This window comes from Phascolarctos cinereus, unplaced genomic scaffold (assembly GCF_003287225.1).
Source record: "Phascolarctos cinereus isolate Bilbo 61053 unplaced genomic scaffold, phaCin_HiC Scaffold_8;HRSCAF=390, whole genome shotgun sequence".
Lineage (NCBI taxonomy): Eukaryota > Metazoa > Chordata > Mammalia > Diprotodontia > Phascolarctidae > Phascolarctos > Phascolarctos cinereus.
The window spans coordinates 32881226-32895897 of record NW_027556291.1 but is presented as its reverse complement, the minus strand read 5'-3'; the positions used below and the strand labels follow the sequence as shown (position 1 = coordinate 32895897).

The 14672-nt window shown below is 40.0% G+C and overlaps 1 long non-coding RNA gene across 2 annotated transcripts in view; it reads left to right on the top strand.

Annotated features, from left to right (window-relative positions):
* Positions 1-1538: 1538 nt before the first annotated feature.
* The window catches only part of LOC144454981 (uncharacterized), a 144263-nt gene continuing 131129 nt past the window's right edge, over positions 1539-14672 (top strand). For both annotated transcript variants that reach the window (XR_013483568.1, XR_013483567.1), the window contains exon 1: positions 1539-1622. This is a non-coding gene — a long non-coding RNA (uncharacterized LOC144454981). The remainder of the gene's footprint in view (positions 1623-14672) is intronic.

The window sequence follows — 14672 nt, the reverse complement described above, 5'->3', positions numbered from 1 at the left end:
ACACTGCAAATTGGCCAGTCCCAAATCATCCAAAGTCAGGAGCAGCTTTAAGTCTCTGGGCCAGAATGGGAATGGACCAGAAATCATAACTGTTATTTATTTACTTTCTAGCTCACATATTGATGCCACAAGGTCATTGTTGATTTCTAAGAAGAGAAGAAAACAAATACTTGCTTTTATGAAAAGCATCTGAACTAGGAAAAATAAAACTGGCTCCAAGCAGCTGGTTTGCACACATGTTGAGATGGTATTTGGACACTGGAAGGATTAAGAGAACAGCTTCTAATGATGTGTTGATTTTGTGAATGATTAGGGGATGAGGAAAGGTCATGCCTAGATTGCCTAGAAGCCTTGAAAAGGTGGCATCTTGAATAACATTTGGGGGTGTGAGCAGACTGCAACACATCACAAATTAAGAACTATGAAAACGTCATAGCAGATAGGACTGAAAAAGAAGACAGGCCAAACATGTGGCAAGAAGGGATAACAGATATCCAGAATACTGCTAGTGGGTGCCATATCAAGAGAAAACTAGAAGGGCCACAAAGACGTTGGGTGAACCCCTTGTGATGAACTTATGAAAGACCATGGATGGGAGTCTTACAGGCTAGATAAGGAGGATGAGTTGGGACCTACATCAATGGAGCACACATTGATGAGATCACATCCACTGTGAGACAATAATATTTGCAATATACTGGGACCTCAACTACAAAAGGTCTTGTTGTTATTAAAAGTTGATGCAAAATTTGAATAATCTTAAGTCTCTTGTGATCTGAGGGCTATCTTGAAATGAATCAAGGCCAGGTTCATAAATTAACAGTAATCAATGTATTTTCTTTTTTTACGATAGGATAGTAGTACAGGTAGCAGGATGTTATAGGTAAAACGTTAGTGTTGGTACCAGGAAAATCTAAGTTCATATTCTAACTGTGACATGTAAGCAGCATTGTGAATCTGGGCAAGTTCCTAAGAGCCACTGGCATAAAGTGGACAAAATGCTGGCTTTGGAGTCACATGACCTGATTGTAACTAATTTGTCTGTTAATCCTCCCTATCTCAACCAAATTATTTCACTTTTCTGGAACTCAGAAAAAGCCACCTGTAAAATAAAGGTCCCCTTCAACTCTAAATCTTATTCTGATTGAGTCACATGACCTCTATGTACCAGGGACAGAAGTTCCCAGGACATGTGAAATCAGATATAGAACAGCCTTCATAGATCATTGCTGGAAGGGTCTTCTTGCTGAAATTTTCCTACAAAACTCAAAATCAAGGCCAAAAAAAAAAAACCGGCTAGGGTGAATGTGCTTACCACTCCTGTGACCTGCTTTAAAAGAAACAAAAATAATGAGAAGGAAAATCAAAATTGTAAAATCCCAGGCAAACCTCCACGATGCACCCATTGTGGTATGTTTGTGTGGCCAGTGCTAGAAATACACATAACCCTGATAGTTGTTCTCACAGACAGCCGCAGGCTGTCATGTGATCCACAAAGGCCTTAACCAGGTGGGAGGGTGTAGTATATTGTTTGGCCACCAGATGGTGCTCCAGCTACCCGTGAATGGCCTACTCTCCCTGCTCATGCCTTCTCATCCCTCTACTCTCTTTCGCCTCCGCCGGTAAGTGCTCGGCCTCACGTTCGCTAGAGTATAGCGATATGACCTAGAATATACCCACAAGTTACCTCAGATTGAAAAATAAAACCAAAAACCCCTCCCTTACCGAAGTGGAGCAGGCCCCACTGCTTGGACTGGATTTGCTCCTCACACTCACGACTTCCTGCTAAATTCATAGGAGTGAACAAGTCACTGTTAATGACAGTGTAATATATTCACAGACTCAGATAGCATTGCAACCCCCCCACCCCCCCCCAAAAAAGAGTAAAAGATGGTCAAATGGAAAACTGGCTGTCCCCTTCTCCTCTAGCCTTCCTCCCAACGATGGGGGAGGGGGGAGGGGGGAGGGGGGGGAGAGAGCAGAAAAGGACAAGCAAGGTCAAAACTAGTAGACATTTCCTTAGCAAGTGCTCCGAGGAAAGAGGGAAGGGGAGAAATGGGGACGCAGGGTTTTGTTGAATCTCACGGTGATGGCACGCCCCCGTACTAGATGGGTCTATTCAGCTGCTCTCTGTAACCACCTTCTGCCTCTACTTCCTGCAGTCGGCTTTGGCTTCCCAGACATCTTCCCAGACCTAGCTCAGTTTTCTCTGAGTTGCCAGGGCAGTCATGTGATGTACCGTGCACCTTCCAGCTGCTGGTGAAGAAGTCCCAAGGTGGAACTGAGAAGGTGACTTTCCCCTTTTGCTCCAAGCCCCTGAAAACTCAGGAAAAGGAAAGGGACACCTTAGGGATCTGTGAAGTGCACACCTGCACACAATTCTGAGCTCCCTGAGTCTCCCTCAAGCCTCTACCCTGGTCATTCCTGAGAGGTCTCAGACAAGTGGATTAGAGTTGGGTTTTGGTTTCTTGTTCTTTGGGTCACTGTGTTGGAATCACACTGAATGGTTAACAGTCTGTTTTACAAGACAGTTAAACAACTGTGCTTCTTCACAGCCATTTCATTGATCTTAAGCTGTTTCCTGCCTCAAAAGCCCAATTTTTAATGATTCAAATAATTTTATAGCAATGCCCTATGGCCATATATATATATATTATATAATATGTGTATGTAATATATATATATATATATAATATAATATGTATATGTAACATATATATATATTTTTTTTACAAACTGTGTGACCTCATTTAATCAGCTTGAGCCTGTTTTCCCCATCTGTAAAATGGGGATAATAAAGCTAACTCTAAGGGCCATCCTGAGGTTTCACTAAGATAGTATACGTAAAGTGCTTTGCATACTATTAAGTGCTATAGTAATGAGTATTATTATCATGATCCCAGAAGATTTAAAATTTCAGGTGATATAATTATCCAGAGAAAGGTATATGGTGAAAGTAAAACATGAATGCCTCATTTCCCTGCTATTGTTATTTAATACAGTGCTAGAAATGTTAGCAATTGTAGTAAAACAGGTGTTAAAAATGAAAGGCATAAAGATAAGCAAAGAGGAGATAAAAATGATCCCTATTTGCTGATAGCATGATGGTTTACATACAGAATCTTAGGAAATCAGCAAAGAAATTATTTGAGACAAAGACGTGAGTGAAGTGGAAGACTGTGAAATAAATCCATAGAAATCAACAGCATTTCTATATAACAACAATAAGCAAGGTCCAAGGGATGATAATAGAAAAGGAAGACCCATTCAAAATAATTATAAAATGCAGAAAATACTTAAGAGTCAATCTACATTCAATATTTCTATAGATCAAATTATACATTGCTTCTTAAAGAAATAAAGAATACTTTGACCTAGCACTACTAGGTCTGTATTTTAAAGAGATTTTTAAAAAAGGAAAAGGACCTATATGTATAAAAACATTTCTAGCAGCTCTTTTGTGGTGTCTAACAATTGGAAATTGAGGGGATGCCCATCAGTTGGGGAATGACTGAACAAACTGTGGTATATAATTGAGATGGAATACTATTGTGCTATAAGAAATGATGAAGGGGATATTTTTCACAAAAACTTAGAAAGACTTATGTGAACTGATGCAAAATGAAGTGATTAGAACCAGGAAAACATTGTACACAGTAACAGCAATATTGTATGACCATCGACTATGAATGACTTAACTATTCTGAGCAATACAATGATCAAAGACAAATTCTGAAGGACTTATGATGGAAAATGCTATCCACCTCCAGAGAAAGAATTGATGGAATCTGAATACAGATTGAGGCATATTTTTTTTTACAACATGACTAATATGGAAATATGTTTTACATGACTGCATATGTAAAACCTGTATAAAATTGTTTATTTTTTCAATGAGGGAGGAGGGGAAGGAGAGAGGGAGAAAAATTGGAATTCAAAATTTTAAAAAGATGAATGTTAAATAATTTTACTTGTAGTTATAAAAAATAAAATATTTGGGGAAAAAAGAAAAAAAAATTTAGCTAGAGAAATAATCACCACTCATGGCTAGGCGCCAATATAATAAAAATAATAGTCCTGCAAAAGTTAGTTTATAGATTTCATGTTATGCTAATCAGACCATGAATGGGATACTTTAAAGAGCTGTATTATAATAACAAGAAGAACATTCATTTGGAGGAACCAAAGATCTATAATATCAAGAGAAAGATGAGAAAAGAAAGAATGAAAGAGAAAGAACATTTCTAGACCTAAGACTGTACTATAAAACAACAATTATCAAAACCATTTGTTGCTGATTGTTAAATAGAAAAGTTAATCAATAGAACTAACTAAAAAAGGAAGAATAACAAATAATGGAATTCAGTCACCTAGAATTGGATAAAACCCAAAACGTATATTATCTGGGAAAGGACTATCTCATAAGAACTACTGGAAAACCTAAAAAGCATAAATGAGGCTTAGACTAATGTACTAATTGAGACAATTTATGGCTTCAGCAAAGTTGCAGGCTATAAAATAAACCCACAGAAATAAACTACATTTCTGTATAATAATAACAAATTCTGAGAGGCAACAATAGGGAAATCTCGCTCAAAATAGCTGCAAAATGCATAAAATATTTGGGAGTCAGTGAAAGTACAGTTGATATTTGTACAGATTCAATTTCAAATGCTCTTTAAACAAATAAAGAACATCTTAAATACTTGAGGAATATATTCTCTAATAAATTCAAAATGTATATGTGTCCTGAATAGAGATTATACCATAAAAAAATAGAAGAAAATTAGATCCTATACCTTGCATAGCTTTGGGTAAGGGCTAAGTTCTTCTTTTTTTAAAGTAATATTTTTGTTCTAATTAGGTTTTTTTGGTGGTCTTTTTTTTTTGGTAAGGCAGTCAGGGTTAAGTGACTTGCCCAGGGTCACACAGCTAGTAAGTGTCAAGTGTTTGGTTTGAGGCTGGATTTGAACCTAGGTCCTCCTGACTTCAGGGCAGGTGCTCTGTCTACTGTGCCACCTAGCTGCCCCTGGTATCTTTGTTTTTAACGATTATTTCCCAAAGTATTTTTCCCCAATCCCTCCCAGAAATCTCTCCCATATAAACATAGTATTTTTTGAAGAGGAAAAAGGAAAAGAGGAAAAACATCACCGTAACTGATTCATGCATCAAAAAGTCTGAAAATATGTGTAACGTGCAAAACTTGTGGTCCTCCCACTTATGCATAAGGCTAGAATGAGAACGGCTTCTCAGCATTCATTTTATATTGTGTGTGTGTGTGTGTGTGTGTGTGTGTACTTATTTCCTCATTTGCATTGTTGTTGTCAATATGTATTTTGTTTTCTTGTCTCTACTTAGTTCAATCTGCATCAGTTCGTGTAGATCTTTCCACGCTTCTCTATATATTCATCCCATTCATTGCTTCTCTGCTTTGTTTCTAATTCCTTGCTATCACAAAAAAGTGCTGTTGTAAATATTTTGGTGTGCATGACAACTTTCTCATCAATAACGTCTTTGGCATAAGCCTAGTAATGGAAATTCTAGGTCAAAGAGTACAGACGTTTTAGGTACTTTATGTGCATCATTACAAATTGCTTTCCAAAATCATTATTACTATTCATAGCTCTACCCAACAATGTCCAACTGTCCTCTTTTCCCACAGATCTTCCAGCACTGAATCTTCCCATGTTTTGTCGTATTTGCCAATTTTCAGCCTGTGTGGTGAAATTTCAGGCTGGTTTGGATTTGAATATTTCTTATTAGTAGTGATGAGGAGGAGTATTCTTTCTTGTGGTTCATAGTTTGCAATTTTTAGGTCTTTTGATCACTTATCTATCGGGGAATGGCTTTTGATCTTATGTAAATATCTATTAATTATTTATATATCCTAGATACCAAACCCTTATCAGAGATATTTGATAGAAAGATTTTTTGTTTTCCTTTTCAGTCACTTTGTTTCTTATCCTAGGTGTATCAATTTTGGTAGTGAAGAAGTTTTTCTGTTTCATGTAATCAAAGTTAAGTATTTTATCATTTGCAATTGCCTCTATCCCTTTCCATTTCATGTAATCAAAGTTAAGTATTTTATCATTTGCAATTGCCTCTATCCCTTGGTTTGGTTAAGAATGCCTCTCCTTTCCATAGCTATGAAAGGTACATTATCTCTTTCTTCTCTAATTTTTTGTAATAGTATGATCTTTAGTATTAGGTAACGTATGCTTTTAGAATGTATCATAGAATGTGTTGTAAAGTGTTGGTCCAAGCCTCATTTCTGCCAGACTGCTTTCAAGCTTTCCCTGCAGTTTTTCTCAAATAAAGAGTTCTTTCTTACTAATTTATTTTTCAAGGTTGTCAAACACTTGATTATACAGCTAAATTCTTTAGTGAATGAAGGATAGAAGCTATCACAAAAGATAAAATATGTAATTGTGTTTAAATGAAATTGAAAAGCTGTTGAATAAACAAAACCAATACATCTAGGATAAGAACGTAAGCAGCTGACTGGTGGAAAAAAATCTTTGTGTAAAACATCTCTGCTAAAGGTTTGATATACAAGCTGTATAGACAGCTAATGGAAACTTATAAGACCAGAAGCCATTCACCAAAAGAGAAGTAGTCAAAGGATATAGACAAACAGTTTTCAAAAGAAGAATCACAAGTTATTAAAAAAAAGTCATATGGAGGAATGTTTTAAATTTTCAGATTTGAGCCTTGAGTACAGATAAGGCATAGATGAAGGAGGACATTTCAGCCATGAGAGATGGTCTGTGTAAATACATAGAGGTGCCAGCTAGTAGGGTGAGTTCAGAGAACAGCTGGTACTCTAGTTGAGTTGAAATGTAGACCATGAAGCACAATCAATCAACAAACATATCTTAGATGCCTACCATGTGCCAAGACATGTACTCAGTGCGGAGGATACGAAAGCAAAATGGTGTAGTCCCTGCTCTTTAAGAGCAATCTCATGAAAATGGGAAATTTGGAAATGAATCTGAAAAAGATGAGTTGGAGCCAGATAGCAGAGGGCTTTAAATGCTATGCAGAGAAGTTTGTTCTAAAGTCTATAGGGTATTCCTGAAAGCATTTGAGAAGGGGAATGATTTGGCCAGGTCTGTAGGAACAATCATTTTTGTAGCTGTGTGAAGGATGGTCGGTTGGTTGGTTAGAGAGGGGCTAGACCAGAAGCAAACATCTCAACCAAGAAGTTGTTAGGATGGTCTTAATTTTAAAGGCTATCAAGGCCTGAACTAGGGTGGGAATAGGTGCTAGAAACATTGTGGCAGTAATGACTGGGTTTAGCAACTGAATGAGTGTGACATGTAAGGGAGATAGGAGTCAAAGGTTACTCCTAGTTTTCACTTCTGGGCAACTGGGAGGATAGGATGATGGTACAGTATATTAACACCAGTAGGGAAGTTTGTAGAATGGCTAGATTGGGGGATGGGGAAGAGGATTAGTTCAATTTCAGACAGGTGGAGTTTGCACTGACCAGGGGGACATACAGATGGAGAAGCAGGATATGTGAGATCAAAATTCGGGGAAGTTGAGGTGAGTTATATTGATTTGCGAGTTGTAGGCAAAGAGGTGATAATTGAATCCATGAAAGCAGAGCCAGGGAAGTGAAGTGTCCACAATTAAGGGGCATTCAACAGGAATAAAGACACAGAAAGGTCCAGGATGAGGGAGGAGAGAAGGTTGTCAGGTATGACAACTGAGGTCGTTGATGACTGTTGAGAGAGAAGTTTCAGTGGCATGAGGAGGTCAGAAATCCAATTACGAGGAATCGAGGAGTAAGTGGCAAGTGAGACAAAGACTCTTCCTTCCAGGAGATCAGCATCTAGCATCAAAAGGGAAGGAAATGGCAAGATCAAGGGAAAGTTACCTTTTGTTTTGTTTCAGGATTGGAACTTGGCTAAGGCATGAGTTCTCTGGACCTCAGTTTCATACCTGCAAGGTAGAGCTTTGATTAAGTACTTACGATGTGCCAAGCACTGTGCTAATTACTGAAGGTATACATACAAGCAAGAAAGACAGTCCCTACCCTCGAGGAGCTTACTTACATCCATTTGAGTGGAAGAAGACAGCTCATAAAGGGAAGTGGGAAAAGGGCACAAATGGCAACATAGTGTAGAGATGGCTAAGAAGTGACTTGGAGATATGACAAAATAAGGTGAAAACTCACCTTTCAGAAACTGACGTCCCAGGAATAGAACTCAAGGCTATCATGAGAAGAGGGTGCAGGTGACATACTATGGAGAAACTTAGGAAGTCACTTCATCTCTCTGTGTCTCAGTTTCCTTATCTGTAAAACGAAGAAGTAGGATTACATGCTTCTAAATTCTCTTGACATTCTGTATCTGTAATCTTATCATCTCATTGGTTCCTAATAGCAGTTCTGCAGGATATGCTGGCAGAGCAGGGATTTTTATGTCCATTTTACTGATGAAGAGACTAAGATTCAAAAGAGCTATATGCTTTGACAGCTAGTAAGTGGCCAAGCTTGGGAGTAATGCATAGGGTTTTTGACACCGCAGCGCTTTACCCAGTATACCATAAGTCCTGGCACGTACTTATTTCTCAGAGGGTTGACTTTTTTGTATTAAAAAAAAGAAACAAATACAACTGTGTCATTCTGACCTTGGCCAAATTGTTTCTACTCTGTTTTCTCACCTATAAAGTGAAGTTAATATTTTTCACAGGGTCCTTTTGAGGCTAAAATATTGATTGTAGAAGGAACTGAGTCTTCTGACTCTAAGGGGACTTCCTTGTAAGTGGGAACACTCTGAAAACCTCAGTTGTGTCGGCCTAATACTGGAGCTAAGTAGCAAAAGGAACCACAAAAACGGCCTTTGTAGCAGAGGCAGAGGAGCTCCGGCCTCTCAACCTAGGGAGAAGCTCTTCAGGGCTTTACACGGGCATCTTGTTCCCCAAGTCCTTTTGCACTGAGGACTCGGGACAAGGGAGCCTGTGAACAACTGAGCCTCCCAGTCCCATAATCAAATAAAGATAAAAATGCTAGAACTAATGCGATGAAAAAACACTGGGGTTGATGGGACGCTAGTGAGGTGCTACTCCTCTCTGGGTAGCTGAAGTTGATGTCTTTTTTTCTAAAAAAAATAGTACAGATCTTGTCCTATTGTAATCAGTCAGCAAGTCGGTCAAAAAGCATTTATTAAGTACCTAGTAAATCCTTGGTGATACAAAGAAAGGTAAAAATACGATCGCTGCCTTCAAGGAGCTCACATTCTAATGCTATAGGTAACATGCAAACAACTATGTCTATGTGATAATGATGATCATGATGGTATTTATACAGAGCTGTAAGTTTTGCAGAATGCCTTACCGATATCTCATTTGATCCTTACAACAACCGTGGGATATAGGTACAATTACAACTAACATTTTGCAGATGAGGAAACTGAAGCAGATGGAGCTTAAGTGACATATCCAAATTATGTCTGAGGCTGGATTTAACCTCTGGTCTTCTTGACTTGAGGTCCAATGTTCTATGTACTGAGGGACCTAGCTGCCTCAGTGCATCTTAGAGGGAAGGCACTAGCAGAAGACCATAACGGAAATTCCTTTTGCAGAAGGTAGGACCTGAGCTGAGTCTTGAAGGATGCCAGACCAGTACCATGATAGAGCTACTTTGTAACATCACCCCTTGAGAGTCCCAACCTGACAGGCATCACCAGGGTCTAGAATGGCACAGGAAGTCAGTTTGATACTTTGAGTCCCATTGACTGTAGATATATTTGCATGATGCCAAAAGAGCCGGTTGGGGGACAGTCAGAGCTTGCTTGGTCTGAATTTCCATGGTAGCCTGGCTAAGTATCCTTGTTTGGCTGAATCTTCCTATTCAGTCAATGAAGGGAATGGAATTTGTTGGGCCATGGAAACACAGATTGGCTTTGATTAAAGGAATTGAGTAAAATCCTTCAGAAAAGCGAATTCCCTGTTGTAATTTTCATTCAAGGAATAATGCTGACCTTGTCATCTGTTGGGAATATTGTAAGTAATAATTTGCCATGTGACTGTGCACTTGTATACACTGGGATATGGCTCTCCACATTTACATGTAGGCTTTGGAATAATATTTCCTTCTCAACAGTGTAACTGCTGTGGTTAGAGTCTTTGCATCATATGCCAATAATCCAGGGCCTCTCTAATTTCATCCCTTCTTGCCCATCCTGTGCTGCTTTCAGCTGTATTCTCTTATTAGTTTGCTACAAGGTCTCCCGCCCTGCTGGGTGCCTTCCCCACTTCCTCTTGACATCATGAGAGTCCCCATGGATTTGTCTTTTGTAATCCCATGCTTTCTCCCCACGTGACCAGTCTATCTTTTTCCCCCTCATATATTTCTTTGATGACATTGTTTACCCAGCTTTTCCTTCCCGAATCCTATTTGCAAAGGACTGAAGCTTGTTCTCAGCCACCCTGCACCTCCCCATGGCCCGCTGGGCGACACACTGCAGTGTGTCATGGCTTGTAGTCATACAAAATTGCCCGAAGATTATTGATGGTACAAGTTTAGGCCTTGATTTCAGGGACAGATTTGGGGTCATTAAAAGAATTTTGTGACTTCTGCAAGACAATTTAGCTCACCCCCTTTTCAAATTTGAGCTCAGCATACTGTGCAGTGTTATTCCAAGATATACATCAATTAATGGACAAGTGTTAGAGTTTTTAATAACAAATTCTTCTCATGGTCAAGGACAGTGGAGTCACCAAATTTGGACTCTAACATCACGGTCTCAGATGCACTTAGAAGAGATAAGGACTGGGTTTGTAAATTCGCTGGTATAGGGAACTCTTAGGTGAGGAAACTCCTTCTACCAGTGCAGATTGGCACCATGTCTACTGTTCATGGGCTTAGAGAACTTTCTAGAACACTAGAGGCTAAGTGATTTTGTCCAAGATAACATGGCCAGTATGTCTGAGATAAAGGTTGAGCCCAGAGCTTGCCCACTCCAAGGTGAGCTTTTTATCTACTAGGCTGTAATTGCTTCTCTATACACTTATAAAATTGTTAGAAATGACACTGACGAGAGCAAAGCTGGGAAAAGTAGTTGTATTAGATCAAGTGTAGACAGAGGTGATATGAACTGAAGGCAACATATTTGTGAGGGAGTTGGATTGCTTTTCATGGATCTGAAGAAGGAGAAGACCCCAAAGGCATGGCAAAACAAATTCTACTACCCAGGCTTTCTAGGCCCCTGGGGACAATTCTACCCAGAGGCTGAGTCACTGATTGGTGAAAAGGCCCAGTTACTGTGCTCGCCTTCTGGCCTGCTTCACAAACACAGTACTTTTTCTGTCTATATTATTAGTTATACTATATTACATCCCTTAGAAATCCACATGAATTGTTTTCTGGGGCAAAAATACTAGTGGATGCAAGAAGGAGCCATTCAATACAGAGAACGTTGTTTCACTCCTTTTCCCATGATTCTTGGGGGGAGGGGAGGGGGTGGTATGGATGTGGGTGTGTTTAACATTAGCTAGTACTTTCATCTATTCTGGAAACATTTTGGTTGAACTTCCTCCTTTTTATTCCTGAGATTATTTGTTAATGGTTGTCATTTCTTCTTCTACTTCCACCACATTGACTCTGCTTTCAGATGATTCTGTTCTTCTTATGCAAAATGATCTTGGGATTTGCTCCCCACAGCTTCTAAGTGACCACTCTACAATACCCTTTCCCCCACAGTTTTCTTAAACCTAGTGACTCTAAACAGCATGCCAATGAATACTTCATTTTTAGGGGCATTCAGGGTGTTGTTTCAGATGGGATGGCAAGATTGCGCTGGGACTTAGGAGACATGATGCTAGTCCTGGCTTAGACATTACTCTGTTCTGTGGTTTGGGGATTTGATATGGGAAACATTTATTAAATTCTATTCAAGATCCTGGAAGGGGGAGGATGCAAAGTTTGAAAAGGACCCAGTCTCTATCCCTTTGGAGCTTATAGTCTAGTAAAAGGATCAGACACATACATAGGTAACTTAAACATTAAAAAATTATATAATTGCCTTAGAGATGCAAAACTAAGAGGTGGGAACTCAGAGAAGGCAGGCCTAACTCTGTGGAGCACACTTACTACTCAAATGGGTTCATGAACAAATTCCTTCTCTTTCTTCATCTAACCCTGAATTCAAGTCAAGTCAAGTCAGGTATTAAATGCCTACTTTATCTTAGACATTGGGTATAGGGAAAGGGAATAGGGGTTAGGGACCAGCCTTGTAATTTCATCAGCCTGGTGAGGATTTTTGTCTGCTAAGAAAGGTTGACCTGAACATGGAGAGGTTGTGATTTGCTTAGGGTCATATAGCCAGGACATCTCAGAGTTAGGGCTTCAACCCTCAGAGGCCAGCTTTCCTGCCCTTGAGGATCTTATATTCAACTGCCAGGGGAAACCTAGAGAGCTCTATGCAAAACATGGCCAGCATAAAGCCTATGTAAAGGCCTGGAGGTGAGAGATGATATGTGGTGAGAGAATATGTGGGAAAAGATAAAATGCTTGGGCGATGGAGTGGGTATCTGGAAAGCAAATTAAACCAGATTGTGAGGGACTTTTGATATCAGAGCTAGGACTTTGTATGAGGCACCAGGGAGTCATTATAGCTTCGCAAGCAGGGAAAATGCCATTTATAAATGTTAGTCGTCTCCAAGATATGGAAGAATAAGGAATGGGAGGTGTTGCCAGTGACAGAAAGGGATTCAATAGGGATAGTTCTCAGCCCTTCCCAAAACTTCAAAAGTGACAGATATGAAGTATATATGTCCTGTGACCCTCCAAAGCCTCTCTGCTGTAAAGGGTAGGGTGGTGAGGCTTCATTAAGACTGGGAATAAAGTATGTAAAGTCAGTTTTTATTCATGCACAGGTAACCTTTGGAAAACTGATGGGGGGGCAGACATCACCTGCCCAGATGGCCAGAGATGGTAGGTAAAAAATTCAACATTTTCAAGCACCTACTTTGTGTAGAACTTTGTGCTAGGTATTTGGAACACAAATATCAAAATGAAATCAGGCCCAACCTTTAAGGAACTCACAGTCTACCAAAAGCATAGGGGAACCTAGCCAGTACATAAATAGGTTTAATAGTAGGTAGTTCAGAAATGGACAGAGTGAACACCAAGGAGGATCAGGGAAGGCTTAATTTGAGTAGAGCCCCTCAGAAAAAGAAGTATTCCAGTGTGTTCCGGGCTTTAAGGGAATGGCTTGTGCAGACGCATAGTTGGGAGATGGAGCATTATGCTTAGAGAATAACTAACAATCCAGTTTTGTAGAGAATGTCTAAATTCCATGAGGCCCTTGTAGTCAAGTAGTTACATGTTGTTATTCAGTTGTATCTGACTCTTTGTGACCCCATTTGGGTTTTTATTAGCAAAGATACTAGAGTGGTTTGCCATTTCCTACTCCAGTTCATTTTACAGATGAGGAAATTGAGGCAAACAGAGTGAAGTGACTTGCCCAGGGTCACATAGCTACTATGGATCTGAGGCCAGATTTTAACTCAGGAAGATGAATCTTCCTGACTCCAGGCCCAGCACTCTATCCACTGCAGCAGCACCTAGCAGCCCCAAGTAGTTATATAGCTATTTTAATTATGCTCATTTTAGCTGTAGCACCTGGTGGCATCCCTCCCCCCAACTCATTAGACAGGTCTTTCAGAAAATAGATTCAAGGTATTCTGTGAGTCTGCATCCCCTAAAATGATAACTTATGAGCTCCTACCAGTGTATTTATCTTAATGGTCAGTGAGAGGACACATTTGGTTCAAAGCAAAAGTATGGAAAGAAAATGTAGTAACAAAACATTTCCCCTCTAATCCAGGGATACGGTCACCAACAAATACACATAGCATTCGATGGAAGAGTGAACACACATAGGGAACATACACGAAGTTAGGTAGTAAGCATTTCTTAAGCACATGTTCCAGGCACTGAGCTAAGCTTTGGAGGGCCACACATGCAGAGAACACATGTGGCCAGGGCACACATGTGTAGAGGAAATCATGGGGCCAGGGTGTGTGTATGGAGGGCAAGTCATAATTTCTGTGTTGCAGGGCCACTCATGTCTTCCAGGGGTGCAGTTTGCTATTTCCGCCAGGCCTTCTCCCTGCTGGTCTTGTATTCTCCCCCTAACAATGCTCCTCAGTCACACGTGTTTGCCCCAGATTTTGCTCTGCTAGACACTGCTCAGCTAACTGATGCATCATTTCTGCTGGGTGCTCTGCTGAATACTGCGCTCCTAGCTCCTTCTTATCCATTCAGAGTCTCAGTTGGAAGTTCTGCTGCCTGCTGCTTGGCTGGATGCCTCCAAAAGCCTCCAGCTTGTGCTTAAGCTAACATCATTGGCTGCCTCCACCTTACTCTTCAGTAAGGGTTACAATATTCTTGTAGTCTAAAAGCCATAGGGTTGTTCTTGCCAACGTTCTTTTAGAAAAAACTGAAGTCTTTGCCTTAGTCCAGTGAATGTTTCCTCCACAGAAGAAGACTTTTTATATTATGGAGAGAATGGAAGGGCCTTGTGGGTTTGGTGAGGAGTCCTCTCATCTCTTTGGGAGATCATCGGCCCCATGGGCCAAAGTATTTAAAACAAAGTGCAGGCTAAGTAGCTAGTGCCTTCACCCTCCAGGCTGTCTTTTCTTTGGGCCAGTCTTCTTAG